At 33.6% G+C, this 24,997-nt stretch overlaps 1 protein-coding gene across 6 annotated transcripts in view; it reads left to right on the top strand.

Moving 5' to 3' along the window:
• MGAT4C (MGAT4 family member C) overlaps positions 1–24,997 on the top strand; it is a 1,099,619-nt gene that overhangs the window by 722,912 nt on the left and 351,710 nt on the right. For 4 of the 6 annotated variants that reach the window (XM_074270917.1, XM_074270919.1, XM_074270916.1 and 1 more), the window contains exon 1: positions 22,408–23,275. The exons of the other annotated variants lie outside the window; for them this stretch is intronic. The gene's annotated coding sequence lies outside the window, so the exon portion shown is untranslated. Of the gene's footprint in view, positions 1–22,407; positions 23,276–24,997 lie in introns of those variants that run through there. 6 annotated transcript variants of the gene reach the window in all.

Genomic DNA, 24,997 nt, shown 5'->3' with positions numbered 1-24,997 from the left:
ATAATTTTTTTTGGAGAACCCAATAAATCATATGTAAATGCACATGATCTAATTCCCATTTGATACAGAATTGCTGTTGTTTGTCCTTTCTTCTCAAAGAGGACCAAGACATTAGGGAGATGATGCCATGACATGCAAGTGAATTGAATTTAAGCAAGGAAGAGCTGTGCAAAGTCACCTGCTCTTTAGTCATATGGGTCCAGTAGGCAAGATATAGATCACGATGATTGCAGATGGCCCTGGATGAAATGAGGACACCTTAGATTTTTTAAATTAAGGTCTTCAATAGGTCTCAGTTTGACTGAGATCTCACCCATTCAGTGATTAAGACTAGCTCATAAATTGAGGCAAAAAAAAAAAAAAAATCTCCTCTTTCACCTAGCCCAAAAAAAATATACAAATAAATAAATGAATCTGGGAGAAGAGGATCCTCAGGATTTTTGGCCAAAGCTGCTATTTACATTCAATCCAAATCAATGAGGACCCAAACAATGACCAAATGGTGCTTGGCCTAGGATTTATTGGTGATCAATTAGAATCAGATTAGTTTTGGTTTAAGGCAACATGAACCATGTAGTATTTGAAGTTGGAAAGATGGGAATGAACTTCATTATATTTTTTCTAGTTGCCTGTGTGACCTTGGAAAAGGCATTTACCCCTCTCTTAGTGTCACTTTGATCATCTTTAAAATGAGGTTGTTGGAACTCTGAACATCTAAAACTATGAGCTATATGTTTTTTTTTTTGTTTTTGTTTTTGTTTTCTCATTAACTTACTATTCTATCTGTGTATAAAACTAAGTACTTTTGGTGAAGAAACTCCCTATTCTAATGTAAAGCAACAATTGTTCTGAAATGTATAGTTTAGAAAAATGCTTGGGGCAATGTGAGATTAAGTGGCCTGGTCATGGTTAAATACATAGTAGTCTTAATGTTGTTTGAGAGAGGTTCTGGATTTCAGGTACAGTATAAGGAAAGAACCCAGTAAGGCAGACCACAGCACAAGGGTTAACTAAGATACAAAACATAAAGCTTACAAGTTTTGTTGGACAAGGAATACTCAAAATGGGAAGGAGGGAAAGAATTCAGTTCTCACTAGGTGCCTAGTGAAAGGGGTTGCCAAAACCAGATAAACTCAGTGAATATTTTATATGATTCTTATTTTGTGCTAAGCAACATGATATTAATGGGGAGTACTCACGTAGCAAGTCTGAACCTCATGTGCAGCTTATACTTGGGGAATAATGATGAATCATGCAGGGAAGAACTTAGGGAATTTATATTTAACTAATTCAAAGTCTTTAAAGAATTGAGGAGAAGAAATTTTTTTTTTTCCCCTTGATCCATCCTTGGTAAAATGGTGAGGTATTCTCTTGATCTAGAGAACCCCACAAAATCATGCAAGTCAGGGGGCTTAAATCTCTGGGTCCACTTCAAGAACATCTGTGAAGTAGCTAAGCTATCAAGGGCATGCATACCCAGAAAGCTACCAAGTATTTGAAAGATGTCACATTGAAAAAACAATGCATTCCCTATTGCTGATATAATGGAGTTGGCAAGTGTGCCCAGGCTAAGCAAGGGAGTTGGACACAGGGTCAGTGGCCCAAAAAGAGTACTGAGTTCTTGCTGCTTATGCTTAAAAATACAGAGAGTAATATAGAATTGAATGGTTTGAATGTGGATTTTCTTATCAAATGAGCATTTCCAGGGTAACAAAGCTCCCCAAAATGTAACTGTGTGTTTACAGGGCTAATGGTTAAATCAACCCATATATGAGTTCTCCTTATTATATTGAGATGATACTTAGTGAAAAGGAAGAAATTGTTCCTAAATCAGGAGAGGAAGTTGCTCAAAAGAAAATATAATATCACAAAGAAAATTGAAGAAACAAAAACTTATGACATGGGAGTAAATGCAAATGTATAAATGGGAGCAAGTAAAAAGAAAAGAAAGAAAGAAGGAAGAAAGGCAGAGAGTGAGAAAAGGAAAGAGGAAAGAAGGAAAAATAGGAAGGAAGGAAGGAAGAAAGGAAGGAAGGAAGGAAGGAAGGAAGGAAGGAAGGAAGGAAGGAAGGAAGGAAGGAAGGAAGGAAGGAAGGAAGGAAGGAAGGAAGGAAGGAAGTTAAGGAAGGAAGTTAAGGAAGAAAGGAAGGAAGGAAAGAAGGGAGGAAGGGAGGGAGGGAAGGAAGGAAGAAAGGAAAGGAGGAAGGGAGGGAAGGAAGGAAGGAAGGAAAGGAAGAAGGGAGGGAAGGAAGGAAGGAAGGAAAGGAAGAAGGGAGGGAAGGAAGGAAGGAAGGAAGGAAAGGAGGAAGGGAGGGAAGGAAGGAAGGAAGGAAAGGAGGAAGGGAGGGACGGAAGGAAGGAAGGAAGGAAGGGAGGGAAGAAGTGAGGGAGGAAAGAAGGGAAGGAAAGAGGGAGGGAGGGAAGAAGAAGGAGAAGGAAAGGAAAGAAGAAAGAAAAAGATAAAGAGATAGAGAAAGAAATTTTAAAAAAAAAAAGGCTTAGCTATTATCAAAGACTTTTCTTGCTTTCCTTACTTTAGTACCAATGTGTCACTTGATGACATAGTGAATTTGGGCTTCTCAGCTACTTCAATTAGTATAATGGATAGGTTTTGTTGTTCACATTTTCAATATTTCTGACTCTTTGTGACCTATAGTGGGGTTTTCTTGGCAAAGATATAGAAGTGGTTTGTCATTTTCTTCTCCAAATTACTTTGCATTTGAAAAAAAAAAACTGAGATTTTCCTAAGATTACATAGTTAGTGTCTGAGGTTGGATTTGAATTCAGGAAGATGAGTCTTCTTGACTTCATAGTCTATCTATTTTATTACTATGCTGCCCATGGAAAGGCTGCTGAGGTCTACTGAGGTCTTTTTAATAATCATCAGAGATATTTCAATTTAGCTCTTTTTGATAACAAGGACAATTCTCTGTTTTTCAAGACTCCCTCTCATATCCTGTTTCTTGTCATGAAATTTTAACTTTAAAAATGTCAATAATTTTTTTTTATGCAAAGAATTTTAATTAAAAAAAAAATCTAACAAGCACACATACTAGAGGGGAGCCAAAGTGTATTTTACCTTCTCTAGGGTCTAGTACCACTTAAGTTAATAACCAAGAAACCATTAGGAATTCTTCCAGTTTGAAGCTCTAGCAACTAAGAAAAAGACCTAAACCTAAAGTTTCAGATTCCATTCCCCACTCCAGAATACAAATGTAAATATAGAAAGCAAAGATCCTGGATCTGGATGAGTACAGATTAACAACCTTTCTGGTTTAGGAGATGAAGTCTGGGTTATTGACTTATGTCATCTTAACCACTTAACCCTGTTTGTATCCAAAAAAGAGGAAAAGGTAGGGAAAAGTGGGAAAAAAAGGGGAATAAATAGTAATCTAAAGAGAAAGGAAAAAAGCTAAGGAAAGGGAAAGGGAGAGGGAAGGAAAATTAGAGCTGGGATAAAATCCTCTAAATGGGATCACAGAAAATTGGGGATAAATAAAAACTTTGAACTCTTCTTGACTTTAGTCTACTGCTAAAGCAGTCAAGTGTTGGGAAAAACAAAATAAAATTGAGGATAGTCATCCCCAACTCACTCCCTAGTCACTTTTCAGGTTAGTAATTCTTGCTAGTAAAGTGTTAAGCTTAGTTTTTTACTAAAGTATTGGAGAAGCATAAGTGTCATCAGAGATCTCTAAATCCTGCCTCCCTGGGGCAGAGCTTCAATAATGCTACCTTAGTTTTTGATTGTTAACAAAGCTTATACTCTTTCCTTCATATTATCTGATTCATGGCTTAGGTAGCTTTTTTAGCTCAAATTCATACCTTCTTCCATCATCTTGTAATCACATTAGGAAGAAGCAGAACTAACCACTCACAATCATCTCCCTTCTCTGTTGTTTGTGTTCTTTCTCATTAAATACTCATTGAGTCTATCCTAAGATGGGGCATTTCAGTTTTCCTCTTTCTAAATGTTTCATGCTTCCCTAAGTCAGGCCTGTAATCAATAGGTATAAGATTTTGCTGCTTCCCTGTCAAGAAAACAGGTCAGTTGGGAGACTAAAGAAACAGTTCTCCATTTTCCCCAGAAAACCATTTCTCTAGCCTGATCATGCTGTCTTGATTATTGCCTCCTGGGAGGTTCACTTTAGCTCACTTGGTCCCTATGAATGTTCCCTAAGCAGCTGAATATGACAAGACATTAAATGCTTCACTCCAAAGCCATACATGATATTTAACAAGTAGGGTGGCTAAGAGCTTATCTACTGACTACTGATTATCACTGCACATTGCTGGAGATATAAAAATTAAAAGAGATTAGTCTAAATCTAGAGTGACTTTATGATATACCAAGGAAATTGCTTTTCTGAATGAATCCCTGCTATCAACTTGTTTATTTGTCATTTGTATCTTTCTCATAAAAAGAAAAGGAAAATGACATTCAATCTTTCTCATGGGAACTCTGAATAAATGGAAATGTAGTGTAATTGGCTAGTCAGATAATCCATTGACAAGGGTTATATATAACTTTTCAGGCTAAAACTATCAGTATTCAGGGTACTGATTCATAAAGTCTGTCTTCGGCAAACTTTTATTTCCTACCCTCTTCTCTTTATTTCTTAATATCCCTTTGTGCTTGTCAAGGGTAAAATCAATCAATAGGCATTAATCAAGTCCATTCTATGAGACAGTTACATCTACCATATAGATGCAGAAGTGAAAGGATTCCTGCTTTCAAAGAGCTTAAATTCTACTAGACAAACTTAGTTATTTCACTATAAGTGGTTCACTTAAATCTATGTCTGTCTAATGGCTGGGTGTTATGATGAGCCAGCATAGATAAGGAGCAGAAGCCTAGTGTCTCCTAGATATAGAAGATATGTTTCTTTCAAATCTGAGACCTACGGTTTCTTCCTATCTCTTAATATCTTTCTTTCTGTCCTTGTCTCTGATAATCTAATTTTTACTGTCTCTCTTGATCCTTTAGTCTCTGGTTTTCTCACTATCTATGTCTGTCTCCGTTGATCTCTATATCTCCTGCCCTTCTTTTTCTCTGCTTCTGACTCTTTTCTCAATGTGTTTTTCCATCTGTCTTCATCTCTTACATCCCTCTGCCTGTTCATCTCACTGTTGCTTTTTTATGTCTTTGCCTCGGACTTTGTCTTTCTATTTCTATCTCTATCATCTCTGGGTCAGTCTGTCTGTCTCCCTCATATATAAACATATAGTCACAGTTTGCTGACCTATGCAGTTCACTGTTGAATTTTCTCTTAACTTGAACAGTGGTGATTTTTTTTTTCCTAGGATTTTCTTTTTACTCAATTTCAACTTAGTATTCCCCTTTTTATTTTGAGAAGATCAGCTACATTTTAGATGATTCCTATAGCATTAGCCTCTTATTTGTCTTTTTATGTATGCATGTATGTATGTATGTGGGGGGGGGGGAGCTGATGAACACACAAAGTCACTTTATTTATTGATCCATTTTCTAAAACTGCATTCCTATCACCAGAGTTGTCAGATACTAAATGTCATGTTACATTCTTCTTCAAATAAGCAAAAATGTTAAGATAGATTTGTTATTACAATGCAATTTAAGTATACTGAAACTTATTAGAATATGTAAGTTGACATGACGTGGGACATCTCATATCACGATACAAATAATAACTCCAGTAATAAGGACTGGAATTATCAGTGTGATCTTGTAATAAGGAAGTCATTTTCACATATGAAGGTTGTCAAAGATGGCTTTGAGAAGTGTAGATCATTTAGTCATGGTATATATGTGGATTAGATGAATACTGAAAAAAAAATACTATTGCAAAAATTCCCCAAAACATTTTGATAAATTTAGTTAGAATATTTTAAAGTTTTAGAAGAAAAAAAAGAGGCTTGAGAATTGGATCAACCTTGATACTTTTGGCAAGCTTCCCTCTGGGAAGAACTTTATTATATGCTAACAGATCTGAGCTATTGAGACAAAAAATGAAAATTTTTAAAAAGGAGCAGATGCAACAAGAAAAATTCCTAATGGACCAAGTGATGATGTCTTTTTTTTTTTTTTTTTTTTTTTTTTTTTTTTTACTGAACTAAGCAATCATCTGAGGTGAGTAGTTTGTTATTTCAACACCATCCTCTTCCCCCTTTTTTTGGGGAGGGACAAAGGTTTTTAATGGTTGGTTTATGTTGTTATTGTTTTAGACAACAGATCTTAGTAGTATTTTGATGAAAATCATAGACCCCCTTCTCTGAATAAGGAAATACTTTATTCAAGTTAGAGGTTAATTAAATATGTGCTTCTTTTATTTTCAATGTGAGAGATCCTCTGAATCTCTCCAGATTCTTCTTTGTGAACTCCACTATGAGAACTTCTGCTTTAAGGGTTAAATTTTCCTTTGAACTATCCATAGAATGGTCTGATGGCTAAACCCCTAAATCTTCTCTTTAGAAAAAGGACTAATTAAAATTTTGAAATAAGTATGGTCACTTTTCACATGATTTCAGAGGAAGTGTTGCATTCTGGTTTTGAGGCCATGGGATAAACATTAAGTTTATGTAAAATGTCTTTAAAAATAGTTCTATCTCTCAGTTTCTCTAATTTCCTTCAGAACTCACCTAGACACCACAACATAGTGCCAGTGTTTCCCTGGTAAATTTATCATTTATTCTTTCATGTGTATACATACATGCATATCTTAATATATAGTATATGTTTATGTATTCCACATTAAATCATATATCACAATTACATGATATATGAAAATTTAAAGTTATATATTATGTAAATGTATCTAAATATATACAACTTATATATTTCTCTGTGTGCGTGTTTGTATGTATTTGATATATGGCAGGCTCTTAATAATACTTGTTAATTCATTGATTTATAAAAAATGCAGTTTCACTGGATCAAAGAATACATATTGGAGAATAAGGTATAAAAAAGACTCTAAAGATTGAAAGAAGTGAGGTTTTGAAGGGATTTGAATGCCTAACAGAACATTTTTGTATTTCATCCTGAAGGCAATCAGGAGTCCCTAAAGTTTGTTGAGAAGGGAAAGGATATGGTTGGAAATGTGCTTTAGGAAAATCATTTTGGTGCCTAAATGGAGGATGGATTAAAGGGAAATAGACTTGTGACAAGAAGAGCAATCAGCAGGGAATTACAATATTCCAGGTGTGAGGTGATAGGGGCTCATTCCAGCATGGTGGAAATATCACAGGAGAGGAGATCGTATGTTCAAGAGATGTTGAAAAAGTTAAATTAACAGGTCTTGGTAATAGTTTTGATATGGGGACTGAGATATGTCTAGGCTAATTCTTGGCTTGTGAATCTAAGAGACTGGAAATATTATTGCCATCATGTGGTAGAAGTAGAGAGAAGTTAGAGGAAAAGAAGGTGAGTATGGTTTTGGACATATTTAATTTAAAATGTCTATTGAAAATCCAGTTTAAAATATCTAAAAAGTTGTTGGAAAGGAATAATTTTAGATCAGTACAGAAGATGAAGTGTTGAATTTTCATTGTGAGCATTTTCACATCAGAAATCTACAAATGCAACAATCAAGGACTAATTTTTTTATATAGTTTTGATTAACTGAGCTTACAAAAGTGAAAAGAAAAATATGAACATAGCATTTAAAAGTGATCCTTTAATATACATACTTAGAGACTCCTTTTTTAAGTCCCTAAGGAAGAGCTGGTTGTTAAACATTTACCAGTATATCACTAGTCAACAGCCCTCAAAAGTGAGGGTCATCTCCACTTTGCATTAGGATTTAATGAGGAATCCATTTATTTTATTCTGGTGTATTCTCTCTGAATGTGTTAGGTTTTTCAGCCATTTTTTTCAGTCATATCTAACTCTTTTTTGTGACCATATTTGGAGTTTTCTTGGCAAAGATACTAGAGTGTTTTGTCATTTCCTTCACCAGCTCCTTTTACAGATGTGTCTTTTTCTTGCCTTCGAAAACACATTCTCATGATCTGAAATATACAAAAAAATTAACAGCAAAATGAGAAATAGTGTGAAGTAGATGCTGTAACCAGGACAACAAGGTCCCACAATTTCATAATTAAATTTAATTCGATAAACAGGTATTAATTACCTACTGGGTACAAGGAACTATGCTAAGCTCTAGGACTACAAAGATAAAAATGCTAGTATCTCTTACCTAAGGAACCTCCAATTTATCAAAGTAGAAAGAATCTACATTTGGGTACACTTGCATGATCAATCTGTGACATGGTCAATTTGGAAGCTTCCTCAAATGCTAAAAGATGCAACCTGTAATTTTTGTCCACTCACAGGGGGTTGACTCAATGTACTTCTTTCAAGAAACCTATTTTTCCTTCAGTGAAAAGGGGGAGATACAGAACATTCCCTGTACACAACTAAGTTTAAAGGGTTAGTGGGTATCTTATCACCAACATGGTGAATGGCTTCAATCTCCTGACACATGGGTGACAAAAATGGGAAATTGAGGGAATGCCCATCAATTGAGGAATGGGTAAACGAATTATTGTATATTATTGTAATGGAATGCTTTTGCACTATAAAAATAATGAGAAGCCAGATTTCAGAAAAAAAAAAAAAAGGAAAGATTTACATGAACTGATGCTGAGTGAAGTGAGAACTAGGAAAGTATTGCACATAATAACACCAATACTGGGGAATGATAGATTATTATTGACTTAGCTCTTCTCAATAATATAATAATTCAAGGTAGTTCCAAAAGACTCATGTCCATATGTAGGGAAAAAAAAAAAAAAAAAAAAAACAACTATGGAGTCTGAATGCAGATTATAGCATACAATATCCACTTTTTTTTATGTTTTTTTTTTTTCTGTTTTGTCTTTCATGGCTTTTCCCTTTTGTTCTGTTTCTTCTTTCAAAATATGACTAATGTAGAAATATGTTTAATATGTAAAACCTATATCAGATTGCTTGCTGTCTTATAGAGGGGGGATGAGAGTGAGGGAGAGAAATTTGAAATTCAAAATCTTATAAAAAGTGAATGTTGAAAACTAAATAAAAAAAGTTCCATTAAAAAAAAAAAAAAGAAAGAGAGAGAGAGAGAGAGATTCTGACACATGGGGATCAGTGAAAAAAATTAGTTTATTTTGCCTGAAGGGAAAAAAGGAGGGGGAAAAGATGGAGCATGATAGCAATTTTCCATTTGGAAAAAAAAATGTCATGTGGGAGAGGAATTAGAGCTGTTCTGTTTGGTCTTAGAGTTCAGAGCTTAAGAGAAATGGGCAAAAATTTCAAAGTGGCAAGTTTATGTTGGACATTAGAAGTTAAGCTGCAAAAGGGTGAGATAGAGAGTGGATATTAAGGAAATGGAAGTATAAGCTACAGGTTAGACTTCCTAAAAGTTTTACACTGGAAAAGAAAGAAATAAGAGATCAAAAGTGGAAGGGATAGCACAATTAGGTAAAGTGTTTTATCTATGTGTGTGTGAGTCTTTATTCAGTTGGTAAAGCAATTATTAAGCACACATTTTGCTAAGTGCTGGGGATACAAAGAAAGGTGAAAATTTAACACCTGTCTTCTAAGCCCCTTCAGGCTAAAGCAGGAGATAATATGCAAAAACCTATGAAAGATCTATTTCTCTGAGGTCATCCAAGAGAAAAAGCCCTGGGGACTAGGAGGGCAGGAATTAACAAAGGAAAATATTACAGACATAAGGGAGAAGAATTAAATGAACTAAGCATTTTATTAAATACCTACTATGTGCCAGGCACTGTTGTAATTACAAACATAATCTCATTTGATACTCACACATTCCCTGTGAAGTAGGTGCAATTGGGCAACTAAGTGGTGCAGTGGATAGAGTGCCATGTTGGGGCTCTGGAAGATTTAAGTTTAAATCCAATTATGTAACTCTGGCCAAGTCATTTAACCCTGTTTGCCTTAGTTTCCTCATCTGTAAAATGAGCTAGAAAAGGAAATACAAACTGCCATTATCTTTGCCAGAAAACTCCAATGGGATCATGGAGAGTTGGACATAACTGAAATAATAACCAGAGGCAGCTATCATGCCTTTTATTAAATTTGTGGAAACTAGAGCTGATGTAGTACAGACATAATAAATGTCTGAGGACAGATTTGAAGTCAGATCTTCCTGGCTTAAAGTCTACATCTGTCCACTATGTCATTTAGCTTTATTTAAGACAATGCACTTGGAGTAGTCTCATTCATGAAGAATAACAAGAAAGTTAATATTGTTGGATCGACAAACATATGTAGGAAAGAGTTTAAGGATAAGGAAAAACTGAATATGCTTATAAGCAGTGGAGAAGACAACAGAGGAGAGATTTTTCAAAGAGAAAGAAAAAATAATATCATGCTCAGATTTCTGGAAAAAAAAAAAGTAAATTTACAAAACAACCTAGATCAGATGACTCCTACCTTGATTTGAAGTGCAGTGGTTTCTAGTTTTAGAAAGTAGTGACTTGTGAATACATGAATGCACTGGAGCTAAATTCTGCTTCAAGGTACAGAATTAGGTCTTTAACCAAAAGCTCAAATTAGAATGATTAGTAAACTACTGAATAACTTGGTTCAGCAGCACTGACAAACTAATAGCCCTTCTATCTACCAACTTCTAAGCATCTAAACTTATCCAGCAGCTTCTGGAAGGAAAGCTAATTGTTCATTTAATGTTTTTTCAAATTTGACCTAGGAAGTAGCTGGTTTTTCATTGTCATTAAAGCAAAACTGATCTGCCTAAAAATGATAGTTCACTGCACCAGGTTTATCCAAAACTGTATATATTCGTATCTTCTTGTCATTTCCTCTTAACTTTACTATATGATCTTGAGATCTGAAATCTTACTGACTTTAGAAGAATCATTGTCCCTTTTGAGATTGTATATTAAGTCGAACAAGTTCTTAAATGACTTATGAAGAACTGTTGTAAACTTATCAATTCTTCTTCCGTAATATCAACAACAAAAACATTTATATAGCACTGTGCTTCATACTACAGGCATTGTGCTATGTGCTTTATCATCATTTTCCTCTTTGATTTTCACAATATATGAGGTTCCTGGGATTGTTATCTTCACTTTACATCTGAAGAAACTGAAGCAAAAAAAAAAAATTAAGTGATTTGACCAGGAGAAAAAAAAAAAAAAAAAGTAAGTATTTGATTTAAGATTTGAACTAAAGTCTTCCTGACTCTAGATCTAGCCCTCTATTCAATATGTCACATTCTTGCCTGTACTGTCATGGAGAAATGATTGTATTTTCAAAATCATCTGAAAGGAGGGAGGGAAAAAGGGAAGGAGAGAGACAGAGACAGAAAGACAGAGATAGAGACAAGAGACAGGGAGAGGGAGAGAGGAGAAGAGGAGGAGGAAGAGGAAAAGAGGAGGAGGAGAAAAGAATGAGTATAGTAATGACACTTTTAGAAATGGTTGACTATTAGCCATCCTCTTGGTCTGAGCTGGTTTAGTAAAAGAAGTTGAGCTCTATCACTATTATGAATTTGTAATGTATATAAAAGAATAGGGCCAGAATATTACTAACTTGTTTCCTCTACGAAATCAATATATCTGCAATTTCACTGAGAATTCCTAAATGAAAAAAAGAAAAAATTCCTCTGCCAAGGGGTGTTGTCCTCTTTCTTCCCTTCTTATTTTCTTACAATTGTTCGGTTCCACAAGTTATGCTTTAGTGTCTCAGCCCTTCTTGACTTTCTCGTACAGGATACTCTATCTCTCAACTCCATTTATTTTTCCTTTTTCTCCTTCCTGGAAATCCCTTTCTACTCATCTCTGATTCTCATCTCTTTCTTCAGATATCAACTTAAATCCCTCTTTTTACAAAAATCTTTTTTCCCCCAAGGCAATCGGGGTTAAATAACATACCCCAAAGTCACCTAACTAGTGGGTATTAAGTTTCTGAGGCTGAATTTGAATTCAGGTCCTCCTCACTCTTGAGCCAATGCTCTACCTATTGTACTATCTAGCTGCCTTTGCAAAAAGGCTTTCTTAATCCTCCTTGATTTTAGTACCTGCCCTCTGGGATTATCCTGTCTGTTTTCGAAGTATACATACTTATTGGCATGTTGTTTCTGCAAGAAGAGATTTTTAATAAAATCTTTCCTTGTATCCCTAGCACTTAGGTGTCTTGAATATAGTGGATGCTTAATAAATGTTTTTCTGATGACTCCTTTGAAGCTTCTATTCATACAGAACGCTGAAAGGGAAAAAAAAAACTTTCCTCAATACCTCTTATTCCTCCTTTTCATTCTACTTCTGGGATCAACTTTCTATCCTCTATTATCAGTATCCTGGTGGAATAGATATAAAAAGTATGGAGTAAGAAAATACAGGGGATGTTTGATACACACAAATAATACAGAACCTAAGCTACATAGGCTAGAATATAAAATATAGCATGAAGATCAATGCAAGGAAGATCACAAAGTAGTTCATATATGACTTAGACTCCCGAATGATGATGCCATTGAAATGACTTTACTAGCATGGAGCTCAGGGTAAATTCCATTAATTCTTCATAACTAGACTATTCATAAGAATAGCAGTCTATTTAAATATCAGACTTTAAAAAGTTGTCCCAACCTCATCATAACCCTCCTATAGATAAACACTTAAATAAACCAGCTAAATCAACTGAAACAATGTCAGATTACATATCATGTAATAGAGATAAAGATAACTTATTTAAAGAAAATAGTTGTGCTTTTAAAAGAAGGAAGAAGAGAAGAAAAAGAAAGAAGGATGAAGGGAGAAAAGGAAGAATAAGAAGAAAGGAAGAAGGAAGGTAGGGAAAAAGGAAGGAGGAAAGAAGGAAAGAAGGAAGAAAGGAAGGAAGGAAAGAAGAAAGGAAGGAAGGAAGGAAGGAAGGAAGGAAGGAAGGAAGGAAGGAAGGAAGGAAGGAAGGAAGGGACAGAGGGATGGATAGGGAAGAGAGAGTCTATAACATAAAGTGTCAAAGAGTCATAAATGCATGAGGAGGAGAAAAGGAGATGTTCATAGGCAGACAATGAGGGGATTATATATGTATATCTATCTATCTATCTATCTATCTATCTATCTATCTATCTATCTATCTATATCCTGTTTCATTTTGAAGATTAAAGTACTAGAAGAAGAAAGTATTAAAAGAAGGAGGAATATGATGCCTTTTAAATATAAGAATGCAATATATTTTAAAGGAAACTATAAGTATGTATATGTGTATTTTATATATGTGTGTGTAATGCAAACATACATGTACACAAATGCAGGTGCTATTTGTATGCATGTTGTTTGCATGCATAAATGGATGTATATAATGTGTTGTATAAATTAGTAAAGCATGTGTGCATATATGTGCATGTATATTCTTATGTATACACGTTCTGTATTTAGGTGTGTACATGTATGTATGTGTGAAATATAGAACTCTTTCAGGTGAGATACTATCTGGAATGTATCTTTTTGACCACTGACATTAATTCAATAGTTTAGATATACTTTCTCTCTTTTTAGACTAGGGCTGTTAACTGTTACCAGGTTCTTGATTTCTTATATGTTTCCATTATGCTTAAAATGGTATTTGTTCAGTGGGATTTTAAGAAATTGATCCTTTTTCTTCACTTGCAGAATGATTTTATTATTTTGTTACATGCACATCCAAGTGAGCTGAGGGTAGTCAACCAATGGTCAGTAAGCATTCATTAACCACCTACATTGTATAAAGTAATTTGTCAAACACTGGGAGTACAAATAAGGCAAAAGTCAGGTCTGGCTTTCAAGGATTTTTAAGACAAAGCAAGTGAGAATTGATGTGATCTTTCAATGGATAGTTTAAAGACAGGCAAAAGGGGAAAGGGAGAGTATTTTTCATTGTAGAAGGGGAAAAACATAAAGGAAGGCTTAATAGTAGGAATTTAATAGATTATAAACAGGACTATTATTACATCACTTTTTGTGCATTTCTAGTGTGAAAAATCATTCCTTATGTGCTTTAAGTGCTTAATAAATGCTATTGTCATTGTTTTTAATAATTTCTCATTTTAATACTTTGTTATAAAGTAATGTATGTAATATAAATACAGACATGGTAATATCTGGCTTTTTTTAAAAATAAGTTTTTGCAAAATATTCTGCACAGCCCATAACTGTGGGAGGTAATATAATTTAAGACCCATTTTACAAATGAGAAAACCAAAGCCCATATAGATTAAGTGACTTGTCAGTGAACACAGAGCTAATAAGTGATTGAGGAGGTATTGAAAACCAGGACTTCTGATTTCAAGTCTGGAATTCAATCACATTGATTGAATTGTATTGAATTGAATGAGATCTTTTTTGTCATAAACTAGTCAAACGATTTATAATGAAAGAGGGCCTATAGATATGTTCATATGGTCAGTCATACTATATGGGTCCCCTCTCAAAGTTGATCAATGTCAGAAACAACACAATTGCTAAAACTTAAGTTTATTTAAATTTCAATTGAACAAGCATTTCTTGACTATCTACTATTTCCAAAGTACTAGACCAGATGCCTAGGCAGAATTGCAAATTAACATATTGTCCCTGTCCTGTGGAACTTAGAATCTCTTAGAGGAAAGCACATACAAGAAAATGTTTCAATCCAAAATAACACATGACAATAAATTGAGATGTATAAATGTTGAGATTTCAAATGAGGAAGGATGCGTGCAGCAAGGAGAAGAAGGGCAGATTATAAAATTCAATGGAAATTTTAAAAGAAATAATATCTTGCTAAAATGGTGAGTTTATGATTTTAATTGATTTTTTACCTTGCTATGAAATTGGCTCTTTGTTTTAAATTAAATTTTGAACCTTTTCCTCCCTTTATGTCAGTAAATTTATTTTTTGAAACATATAAAGGAGGATAACTTTTTCTGTGCCGCCTTATAAATTATCTTTTGAAACCATATGTGGTTGGCCTTAGAAGGCATAATTGCTGACCCCTTTTTGAAATTCTGTTGGATCACAGAACCCAGAAAAAAGAAAAGCAGAGGGGATGAATAAAGTTGAGGGTTATTAAAAGTTCTAAGCAAGCAATGATCAGCTATTCTCTAACTCCAAAGAAGACCAAAAAAAAAAAAACTAATATGCGCTAAAATCACAGAAAGTAAAACTAAGGTTGAGTTACAGAATGGTATAATGATTAGTGTATTAGATTTGGAACTCAGTTCAAATTCTGTTTCTGACATTAGCAGTGTTTTACCAAGCAGCCACTTGATCTCTATAGGTTCCCCTTCTTCTGTAAAATAAAAGGTTTGGGGATTGATGGCTGAAAAGTCAATGCAGCCCTAGACTTATAATCCTCTGGTTAGATACAAGGAACACCAATAATAAAAATTACTTAGGAAGTGAAAACAGCCATGAAGATCATGATAGCTTTGAAAGCACTTGCAGAAGTGGAATCAATGGGATTTAGATAGCTCCTCTGGGAATGAGAGTGAGGGGATAATGATAGACATACTGATCTTAGGAGACTGAAAGAATATGTTGGTCAACAGAAACAGGAAAATTCGAAAGAAAAGCTGATTTTGGGGGAGCTTGTGAGGGAAGAAGAGGATGAGATCAGCATTTAGCATGTTGAGTTTGAGGTATAAGGCAGAAAGATACGACTGGCATTGCAAATATGATTGGTTTCTGGAAAGCATTCTGTTGAAAATAATAAGTTTGAAACCTATTAGCATAGAGATGATTTTTTGATATGGAATTAAAGACACTCTGATTTGATAGGGCCTTAGACATAATTCTGTTGTGGGTATTTGGGAAATTAATTTCAAAATGAAATTTCAATTCAGAATTAGGAGTTTATATTGGGGACCGGGAGGTTTTGTTTTGTTTTGGTTTAAATATGTGATTTCGTTAGAATGGGTAATTCTATATGACAAGTCCCTATATTTATACATATCACAGCTGTTGACATTTAAAGTCTTAGAAGATTGTCCAGAAATTGAGAGGTTAAGCCCTGGGTCAGAAACAGTGATTGAATTCAGGTCTTGTTATAAAAACAGATTTCTCTATTTACTACTCATGCTATCTCTTGTTAAGAAAATAGTCATATCTAAATATGTGTTTAAATATCATAAAATGTTAAGTAATATTATTACAGCATAATTTTTAAAGTCCTAATTTCTTAGGCAATTATAAATATTTTATCATTTTCATCATACTGTTCTATGTTCCACCTTTATTCTTCCTGAATAGAAAGGATGATGTATTACAATAATTTTTAAAGAAATATATGTATAGCATCAAAAATATTTGGTATAAAAAGCCAAATAAACTGGAATAGATGATTATAAGAGTTAGTGACCATGTAAACAGAGCTGCCATCTTGTGGATAAGTAGGTAATGACCTGTCAGAAAGTAGTAAACTGATAAGTTCTGATATCTCTAACTTTCCTGAAAGTAAAATAAAATTCATAACATTTTGTACTATTTAAAATTCTTCAGTCCTATTTGTAAAATGATTACCTAAAGGACATGTAACTTTTTTTTCCCTGAAATTAGCATTAACCTAAACCTTTTTTAATATGTTGGTTAGAAAATCTTAGAGGATGATGCCTTTAGTTTAATTAGCTTCTACTGCTGATTTGTTTTGATAATATAAATAATTAGTTTAACCACTAAATTGATGTAACAGAAATAATTGTCAAGCAATTAAATACTGCAATGATTTCAGCTCCTGGGAAATATATAGTGTGTAAGTGTGGTAATAAAAATGAGATGTTCTTGGCTTGAACTCCAAAATATTCTTGTTTGATTGGTCAAAAGATTTTTTATAGCCTTCATGTTCTCCAGACATACTAGGGGGAAAAAGTTCAATAATATGGATTGCATCAGAATAAAGCCAGGATAAATGTCCCTTGCTAGATCATTAAGTGAAGAACCTTTGCAAATATTCTATTCTAGATTTGACATGTGCTAACTAGTCATTCAATTTAACTAGTCTATCTAAAACCCTATAATCTAATAAAAGTACATACAAATTATGTTCATAAAATAACATTTTTAATCACAGTGCATATTTGTTAACCATCAACAAATATTAATTAAATATACACTCTATGATGAGTGCTACACTGGTTGCAGAGGACACAAAAACAAAATTCTAAGGAAGCTTGAATTCTCTTAGGAGAAGTAACATGAATATATGTATGTATATATATATATATATAATATATATAATCACAAATGTTAAATAAATATGTGGTAATTAAATCCAGGGTCCTAGCATCTGAAGGAATTGGGAAAAGAATCAGATGGAAAGTGGTCCTAGAGCTGTTTCTAAAATATCAAGATTCCTCCCCCACTCCAAAAAAAAAAAAAAAAAAAGCAAAGATTCTGCGGTTTTTATCAAGAGAGGTAGTACAAGGTGCCATTTTGGCAGACGATACCCTATCTTTGCTTTTGAAGGCAAGTCTTAAGGAGTAGTCAGAGAGAAGGGTATGCAGGAGCAATAATACTGGATTTAGAATCAGAAAAAACTGGCTTTGATTCCTGCCTCAGATAATTTAATCAATCAATAAGTATTTATATTGTTGCTATTTAATTGCTTCAGACATGTCCAATCATTGTAACTCCCTTTGGGGTTTTCTTGGAAATGATATTAAAATGGTTTGCCATTTCCTTCTCCAGCTCATTTTACAGGTGAGGGAACTGAGGCAAGCAGACTTAAATGACTTTTCCAGGGTCATACAATTAATAAGTTTCTGAGGCTGGATTTGCACTGAGGAAGATGAATCCTCTTGACTCAAGACCCAGTGCTCTATGCACTGAATCACTCAGCAAACCTAAGGTCTCTGCTAAGTCCTGGAACTTAAAGGAGAAAAGCACAGATGTTTTTCTAAGCACTTTACACGTATTATCTCATTTTATCTTCACAACAACACTCTGAGGTAGATGAGACCATTAGTCCCCAGTTGAAAAAAATGAAGCCCACAGAAATTGTATTAAATTATTTGCTCAGGGGATTTAAGCTGATTGATCATTATCCTTTGTCCTTGAAGAGGACCATAATAAAATTATAATATTAATCTAGTTCTGATGTGTTCCACCGTGGCTGATCAGAAAAGTATGAATTCTACTCTAGGTCGGACACAAATAGTCCCTATGAACATTTTGGGTGGACTTTTCTAATCTTGCATCTCTTCTGAGCTAATTCAATTCTGCTTTGCTCTGATGAGGGCACGCCACCTTGGACAGTCTCTCTGGTAGCCAGTGTCTTCCAGGTCATACAATAGATTCTAAAGTTCTTTAGAAAGACCTTGAAAGTATCCTTATATTTATTTTTCTGACCACCTGGTGAGCACTTGCCCTGTGTGAGTTCTCCATAAAATGATCTTTATTTGGCATTTGAACAATGCAGCCAGCTCAATGGAGTTGTGATTGCACAGGGGTATAAACTGGTAGATGACTAAGGATAGATTTAAACTGAGGCCCTTACTCTAGAACTAATGCTACAGAGAAAGGCAAAAAAATAATACATGCTTTAAGAATGTCACAATTTAAGTTACTGTCTATGTGATCTTGTCCAAGGCTCTTAGTTTAACCTGCTACCTACGTAGGACTCATTTTTTTTTATATATATATCTAAGATATCTTAGTCCAATAGACTAGATCATCTAAAAGACCCCAATCAACTCCAAATAAGTGATCACAAGATCCTGAAGAAGGATTTGAACCTAGATCTTGAGTCCAAGATTACTGTCCCATCTATTTTACCCCCGTGCCTCTACAAATACAGAAATAATATGTATAAAATAGTCTGTGAACTATTTTGCCTGTAATGTTTCTGGTTTTCAATATATTTGCAAAAAGCACCTGATACCAAATGGCAAACTATTTTCTCCCCATTAGACACTGTAAGAAAGTACCTTTTAATTACCTCATTGTTTATCCAGACAGAAGAAAAATATTGTTTAAGGCTGTATAGTGTTGTTGTTATGTTAAAGAGGCCTTGCCTTTGTCTGACTATCACAATTCATATCACATTCAAGATGTCTTATTATGGTTGGCTTTAGTCCCAAGTACATGTTCAGACTAATGTCAGGGTGTCATTAGACTTTTCAACAGGATATACAGCAAATAAATCTACTGGAAGAGGTTGACCTTTAATAACTATAGTCTTCAAAGGGAGACATTACCATTGAAATATTACATTATTTACTTATACTGCTGCTGTAAATTGCATTTATCCCATTCATCAATAATATTACAAGGTTACTGACCTATATGAGAAACACAAATCATAATATGTTCTAGGTATGAAAAATGTGATCATCTAGTCATAAGCTGATTATCATATAAGACTTAGGGATTTTACTTAATAATTTAACATTTATATTATATCTATAAGTATCCTAATATAAACATAAAATAAAATACTATAAATGTAACATGTGTACATATAATATATTATGATAAATAGATTATCTATTGTAATATATAATGCATGTGTATTATACAGTATAGAAAATATATTTCTCTATATCATAATATATTGTAACATATATTTTGTTATGATATAGAATGGTATATATTTACATATAGGTTATAATTTTTACATATTTACATAAGGTTATAATTATATAAATACATATATTGTTTTCTTTAAGTAAATATGAGCACTGTGTTAGACTCTAACCTTAAAACTAAATAGGACCTAAAAGGTCATTTGTTCCAGACAATTAATTTTACAGATGAGGAAACTGAGGCAGATAGTCATAAGTTGGGTTCATGGTATAACTGTTTAAGCTTGCCTCTACATTTGAATCCTGCCTCAGATAATTGCTATGGATGTGATGCTGGGCAATATGCTTAACTACCCTTTATCTAGTTTCTTCAGTTGTAAAATTTGGAGGCTTAACTACAAAGCCTTCAAAATATATTTCAGTTGTAGATTTATGAACCAATCATACTAACTGCTTTTCCCAAGGTCACTCCACCTTGGTGCTTATTACTTACACTGAGATTCTAACTTAATTCCAATAAATCCAAATCAAGTTAAAATGGTGGTGTAGTTTAAAAAAAAAAAAAAGAATGTTTGAGTTGGAATCATAACATATAGATTTGAATCTTAGTACGAATGAGTGACTTGAAACACATCAGGTAGTGCGATAGGCTTATAGAAATTATATACTTACATACATATATACACATATATAATATATATACATACACACAGAGATCATACAAAATACATGTGTGTATACACATATATGCATGTCTATGTATATATGTATATGCACAAGGTGATCCTATAAAATAATTACTATATAATTAATATAATTGTATATTATATATCTTATATATAACTTATAATGTATGTATGTGTGATATATAATATACATATGTACATGGGTGTATGTGTTATATTATAGATACATAAATATCTACCATAGTAAAATATAGCTGTTTTTTGGCTATTATTTTTGCCTTTTATTTACTTGCATACTTTTGTGTATAAAAGTTCTTGCAATCCTTTATTCTAAATGAAATATATATATATATATATATAACAACAATCATAGTACATGAGAGAAAAATTTTATTTTTCTCATTATTAAAATTAAGACAAAAACTTTTTATATAAAACTAATTAACCTCCTTTGCCTCAAGATCTTCATATCTAAAATAAAGATTTTTAGACTCAGTGACCTCTAAAGTTTGAGGGGGTTTTTTCCATCTCTAAATCTATGATCTTCAGATATTAACATTCTTTTCAAGAACAATAGATAATGTAGTCAAAATAGATACATTATTTATCTGTGAAAATAGATATTTATTACATTAAATTTCCTATATCATAGATATAAGCATATTTTACCTTAGATATTTTTTACAGATTCATATCTTCATAGCAATTACTTGTGTCTTACCTTTTTTATTCATCAGTCAGAAACATAATTGGTATAGTCATTTTCCAAATTTATCATTCTGGTCTTTAATCCAGTTTTATTACCCTTTGGCATGGCAATGAAATTTATTTTGAAATATATATTTCCAATTGAAATTTCACCTGTTTTAAACATAAATAAATAAGTAGGGGCTTTTACTTTGACCTAAAACAAATTTTGACTAATAGACTTGCTTTGGGATTCCCACCTGGGACTGCTATTATAAAATCTCCATAATTTAACCCCTTGAACCTTTGTGAATGGAGAAAAAAATTGTATTGGGACTCAACAGTGATGTGCAGAGGAGATTTTAATTTTTTTTTCTTAGTAGGTGTTTATGCTACTTTTAATTCATCAAGAAGCATTTCCTAATTGTCGCTTCTGTATCAAGTTCTGAACATAAAATTATAAAAATGAAATACCTTCTGACCTGAAAGAATCTATATTTTAAGAGAGGTAAAAACATATATTCAGAAGTAAATGTAACTCAAATGAAAAATAAATATGCAGTATAGGATGGAAGGATAATGATGGGTATTTATGAAAGACTTTCTAAAGGATGTGGTGTTTGAGCTGAGCTTTGGAAGAAGTAAGGATTTTAAAAGGCATAAAGGTATAAAGAATGTGGTCCAGAAGAAAAATTATTGACCCTGAAGTTAGGTGATTGGTTCAAATCTTAATTCTGATATTCATTATCTATCTAACCCTGGATAGCTTAACTTCTCTGCATCATAGTTTCTTCATAAGTGAAATGAAGGGGTTAGCATGGATAACTCCTTTCCATATCCATGTTTTATGATTTTTTTCATTGACTACTGTTATGATTTTTTCCTCCCTAAATCTTATTTTAAGATAAAGTATTTCCATTTTCAATAATTGAGGAAATAGAATAATATTATCACACACATATGTAAAATTCAAAGTACATTTCTTAAAATTGCCTTTAAACCCAGATAATATACTGAGACATTCATATATTAAAAATTTAAAAGGTCATTGTATTGATATCAATTGGTCGGTGTCTTTTGTTGCTGCTATTTGTTTGATTTGTGATTGATTTTTAGAATTCTCTTTAGAAATATAAATCAGTAGAAACAAGGTAGAGAAAATTGGTGATTCATTAGCCAGATTCTCTTATGAATGGCACAAGAGTCAAGGTGATAGCATGCATGTCTTTAAAGTCTCAAAGGTGTAAGTGAACTTCTCACTAATTGCTCAGCCACCGCACCAATCATCTGACTTAACAACCTTTATGGAGTGTGATGAGATTATATGAAACTTAAAGGTAATTGTAAATTTTTTCTTTTATCAAGTGCATAAGGTAGAGTCTTGTCTATTATTCTGCCCACCTACTGGTTTATGTCTAAAAGAAATGTTTGTGTTAGGTTAAAGACAGAAACAGACTATAAGAGATGAATATCAAGGACCTTTAGAGCCCACAGAAAAAAAAAAAAAGAACATAACAGTATCATAGGAACAACTAGATTATAAATAACTAAATTGAGACTCTATGGAGTTCCTCTGACTTATAGAATAGTCTTAAGCATATATCTCCACACATATCCCTATTATATTGAAAATATTGTACTTTTGATATGCTGTTAAAAACTGTATTTCCAAATTATTTTTCAGAAATACCACTTCTCAGAATTCCAATTCTTTGTTCCCCCCCTTTTTTTTCATTCTTTTTGAAAGATTTAAAATTCAGGCATCTGTCCTACTCAAAGTCATCACATTTATCCACAAAGTACCCTAGAGTTTCAAAACTTTTCATTATAATTTTATAGAGAACAATAAAATATTAACTCCAAGAAGTGAATGGCCAGACGCTTATGTGTACATTACCATTTTTTTCTTTTCATATCTATGCTGTATAATATTTTGATGATTACTGTCATTTAGTGAACAGATTATGAAAATTCAGTTCCCCAGGGCTCCTGTTTAATTAATTAGGCAAATTAGTCTTTGAATTTTTGTTGTTGATGTTATTTCCAGTGTGTGATTATTATGTAGCTCCATGCTGCTTTTACCCCGCCCCCTTCCCCAATCAGGGGGAAAAAAAATACAGTCAGAGCTCAGCTTTTCAATTTGCAGCTGACAGGTTAGGGTTAAGATATGATTCCAGGTAACAGAAGCCAATGAGAGTACACCCAGTTGATGTTTGTGACATCATCTTCGAGTCAGAGTACATAGAGCAGCTGAGGTAGCTTTTAGCTCTAGTACCAGAGGCATTATGATGAATGTTTACATCTCTTCATTGAGAGCCAATTATCTCTCTTTTGTGTGAGGCCCTAGGATCACTCATGCTGCCCGCCTGCACACAGCGCGGCTGGATCTAGCTGAGAGAATTGTTTTCCCTGCCTCTGGTAAGAGCCTCTTCTGATTTTCCTTCTTTCCAAATAAAGGTGATGTTCCTAACCTAGGAAACTATAGAGGAAACTGCTTTCAGAGTCCTACAGGATTAGCCATCAGGGAGATTGGAAGTAGAAAGATGTTTAAAACAGGCAGTGAAAGGAAGAGCGGGTTTTAGCAGGATGAAATTTTAAAAGGGGGCATGCAAATAATGTACACCTGGAAAAGTCTCATTTGCAGTAAAAAATAATTGGCAATGAAATCTAGTCTTTTCTTTTGAAATAGGAAAGTGATTGTCATGACAGGGCTGTTATTTGGAATGAAACTTGCAACACATCACTCAGCTGGAATCTTTTGACATTTTGTTGCCTTAAGGATAGAAAGAAAGAGAGAGAGAGAGAGAGAGAGAGAGAGAGAGAGAGAGAGAGAGAGAGAGAGAGAGAGAGAGAGAGAGAGAGAGAGAGAGAGAGAGAGAGAGGTAAAATGCTACTAGAAATGTACAGTAAGTTCAACTTTGTTAATTGTGATTGTTTTGCCAAAGTTGTTCCTGTGTTAGCAAAAGAAAGCCAATTTAGTGAGTAAAACATTCTCAGTTCTTAAATAAAGTTACAGTACTTTAAAATTTTTCTTTTAGCTTCTAGTTTCCTCTTGACGATACAGGAAAAAAAAAGTATAATAAATGGCTTCAGGGTGCAAATGTGAGGCAGGAAATAGGAAATAACTGATTTATTGTCTCAATTGCTCTGATTGAATGTGTAAAAAAACAATGTTCTATATCTCTCCATGTAGGATAGCTAAATCTTTTTTTTTTTTTTTTTTTTTTTTTTTTTTTTTTTTGTCCAATGTTTAATCACTTAGCCTAAGCGCTCCGGTTCTTTTACTGTGATGATTCTCCCAGTTTTACTTACAAGTACATTACATCTGCTCAACTGCTGCTGTGGATGGGGAGGATTAACAGTGACAATGATACCATACTGAAAAATCAGATACAATAAAGGTTCTTAATTGACTTAGAGGGCTCAAGTACTGTCTGATGAAGGTTCCAGTTGCAAGTTTTACTAGTGAAGTCCTCCTGTGATCAGACATAATGAATAGAAGGATGTTAATATGAAAACTGGCAGCAATGACTTATGGGAGAGAGCAACATGGACCGGTCTTAAATGTTTACTATTTTAATTCAATAGTCCTCGATTATTTTGATACTGCATGTCTGAAAGATATAATTAAACTTTTGAATGATGATCTATATTGAATGCTTTTTGTGTGCTCCTGTTGTTTAGATTCATTTTCATTGAGTCTGGTAAGGTAACATGTATTTGTGTTTATCTAAACAAGCATTTTTGATAATTGGAAGTCAGGGTTTGAAGGTGTCCAAGTTGCATTTAAAGGCAGCAGGGGGCTTCTCAGTGATGTGACACTTTTATGTCTTTGACGAGCCCAGTCCTGTCTCTTGGTTCTGAATAGCAGGAGTATTTGATTTTTCCCTTACAGCCAATTCAAGTCCAAACAAAAATGTGTTTATAGCAAGTGTCTGATATATGCTAATAGGATTTTAGTTTTATGCATACTTTCTCTGCCAAAATGAGAGGAATTAACCATTATAAAACTCCAAAACCCTATGAATACCCATCAAAAGTTTTTAAGGTTTTTGCTAGCAACTTTTAATACCATAGTAATATACATCTAAAAATAAGGACCCACAAGTTTTGGGTCAACTTTCTGGTATAGTGTAAGTT

Source organism: Sminthopsis crassicaudata, chromosome 5 (assembly GCF_048593235.1).
Source record: "Sminthopsis crassicaudata isolate SCR6 chromosome 5, ASM4859323v1, whole genome shotgun sequence".
Classification (NCBI taxonomy): Eukaryota; Metazoa; Chordata; class Mammalia; order Dasyuromorphia; family Dasyuridae; genus Sminthopsis; species Sminthopsis crassicaudata.
Note: the sequence above shows the minus strand (reverse complement) of the source record. Positions and strands in the feature narration are given on the sequence as shown.